The 3,049-nt window shown below is 32.4% G+C and overlaps 1 pseudogene; it reads left to right on the top strand.

Annotated features, from left to right (window-relative positions):
• Positions 1 to 1,214: 1,214 nt before the first annotated feature.
• LOC110644092 (short chain aldehyde dehydrogenase 1-like) lies at positions 1,215 to 2,314 on the top strand (annotated as a pseudogene).
• Positions 2,315 to 3,049: the final 735 nt, after the last annotated feature.

The raw sequence follows: 3,049 nt of genomic DNA, 5'->3' as shown, positions 1-3,049 counted from the left end.
TTACATTTTAAATAAAATATTGATTTTGATTTTTAATAAGTTTAGTTCAGAACTATTTGTAAATACTATTAAGTTTTAAAATTAATAGCAGAATGCAATTATGGAGAAATATGGTTCTAATTCTGAATCCCCACCAATATTTGATATGGATAAATGGATAGAAGTATCTGGAGGCTTTAGTAAAGGAAGGGTGCATAGTTTTGGGTCTTCTATAAATTCTCAAACAAGTGAATCATTTACCTCCCGATTATGCACATCTGCTTATCTTGGGTCATCTTCTTAGCCTACGATGACACAAGAGGAAATTCAGTAACTCATAGATGAAAAAGCCTCAAGAATGAGGGTAGAGATGAGGGCAGAGATGATAGCAGAAATACTTGATCAGGTGCAAAAGGAGTTAAAAACAATAGGTGGTACTCAGTTTGCATCATCTTCACATCTAACCACTTCAGACTCCACAAATTCATAAAATAATCTAGATAATTGACTATGCTATTTATGTTTCTATTTAAAGATATTATTATATATAGAATATTAATAGTACTTTTCTTGAATATGATCGTATTTTAACTTACATTTTGTTAATATTAGGACTTTGTATGGATTATTTTACAATTTTATTAATATATGTATTTTAATTATGTTGACTAGGAAAATTATAATTAATATATTTTATTCATTTATGATTTTGTTTAATTAATTTATTTTACATGGGTAATAGAATAAATTAAAAAATAATTAATTTAATAATAAATAATGTTACTCTTTTACAGATTTGTGACGAATTAGCGACGGAATTTCAAAAACTATTTAAAATTTTAAAAACTATTTATAAATTATCGACGGACTATATGATTTTAGCCACAGATTTATTAGTGACAAAATTAGACACAGATTTGTAATGAATTAGCGACAACATTTTTCCAATGATACTAGAGACGAAAAATTTGTTCGGTGTCATTTATATTAGTGACAGCATATTCCGTCGCTAAATGTTAGTGACGATTTCAATTTTGGTCACAAATTTTTCCGACAAGTGTTTTAGCAACAAAAATTTATCCGTCATAAATCCGTCAATAACTCATTTTGTGACAAAAAATAGCCGTGACAGATTTTTCCCGTTGCAGATGCCCTGTTTTTTTGTAGTGATGCCCACCACCACTGGAAGTTTTGCAGAAGTAGGTCTGCAGAGGACAGATTAAGCCATAAAGATCATGAGAGGCTTCTCTTCCCTACCTTCTTTTGCCAAGAGGTAAGCAATTTTGCAGGCTAGCTCTCACCCATTTTTCCTTTTCTTCTTCCATTTTTTTTTAAATTTTATATATCTACTTTTCGCTATATATGTTAATAAATTTTTTAATCTCATTTCATTTGAGAGAAAATTATAATAAATGATGATTTAGTAATCTTATATTATTTAATAATTTCAAAAATTTGAGATATCATAATTTTAAAAATCACGTTGCTTGATGGAAAACAATTCTAATATTATTGAATGAAATCTTATTATCTATGCCCATTTAGGTTACAGGGCAAGGTGGCCTTGATAACGGGTGGTGCTAGTGGAATCGGCGAGAGCACCGCCAGACTTTTTGCCAGAAATGGTGCAAAGGTTCTGATTGCAGATGTCCAATCCGAGTTGGGTGATTCAGTATCGAAAGAAATCAGCTCAGAATAAGGCCAACCAGTTCCTTACATCCACTGCGATGTGACCAAGGACTCTCATGTTGAAAACGTAGTAAACACGGCAATTTCACTACATGGAAAGCTGGACATAATGTTCAACAATGCAGGAATCACAGGGAAATACGATACAGCCATATCATCAGTTGAACGTGAAGATTTCAAGAAAGTTATCGACGTAAATTTGTATGGAGGATTCTTGGGAGCCAAACACGCAGCAAGAGTAATGATCCCAAAAAAGAAAGGTTGTATCTTGTTCACTTCAAGTGTTGTTTCAGTGTCATATGGTGGGTTTCCACATCCATATTCAGCATCAAAGCACGCAGTTGTTGGGTTGACAAAGAACTTGACTGTGGAATTGGGGCAGTATGGGATAAGAGTGAATTGCATTTCGCCTGCAGGGATGCCTACTCCTTTGGCTGCGAGAACAATGGGAGTTGTGGATTTGAAGCAAGTTCAGGAATCAATTTTAGCTACAGCAAATCTCAAAGGAGTAATGGTGGATTGCAACGATGTGGCTGAGGCAGCTTCGTATCTTGGAAGTGAAGAGTCCAAGTTTGTGAGTGGGTTGAATCTCGTGGTTGATGGAGGTTACAGCTTGAGAAATGCTGGTTATGGGTTCAATAATTAATTACTGATCTTCAGCCATGAGTGCAGAGAATAAAGGAATTGATTCTTCTGTTATTGTTTCTGGTTTACTTCAAATGTCATCAGAATTCACAAGTGAATAAAATGTCAGTTCACTGTTTCTATTGAATCAAATGGGAATTGAAATAATTTGAGATTAATTTTTTTTTATTTGATTAGAGTTTGAATTTAAGAATTTATAATTTTAAAAACAATTAAAAATGAATTGTTCAAGTGTTTTTGAAAGTCTTTTCTTGAAATATAAAAACCAGAAGAAAAATTAGCAATAGTTGTTAATATCTTTTTGAATTTAAATTAGTTGTAACAGTCTAAAGAATGGGCAACAAAGTAGGAAAATTTGTTAGCTTCTTTTGTATAAATAAATCTATTGGTTGAATAAATTTTTATCATTGTAATTATCAAATCTTTCTGGTCCTTTTCTCTACTTTATTATTGTTCTTACTTCAAAACCAAAAATTCTCTCTACTGTGAAGAGTAACAAAACCTTTTAAACCACCTTTTGATCCAACAAGTGGTATAAGAGACTAGTTGGTCTTACAGGACCTGTGAGATTTGAGAAAAAACCTAGAGTTCATCTAAAAAAAATCCCTTCATCCTTTTAACAAAAAATGGCAGCCAACAACCTTTCTTGTTAGCTCCACAGGTCTTCACTGGTGAAAACTATCAAATTTGGTAAGTGAAGATGCAATCTTAGAAGCTTTTGATCTTTGGGAAGTTG

This window comes from Hevea brasiliensis, chromosome 3 (genome assembly GCF_030052815.1).
Source record: "Hevea brasiliensis isolate MT/VB/25A 57/8 chromosome 3, ASM3005281v1, whole genome shotgun sequence".
Classification (NCBI taxonomy): Eukaryota; Viridiplantae; Streptophyta; class Magnoliopsida; order Malpighiales; family Euphorbiaceae; genus Hevea; species Hevea brasiliensis.
The sequence above is the reverse complement of the archived record's forward strand: the minus strand, read 5'-3'. Positions and strand labels throughout refer to the sequence as shown.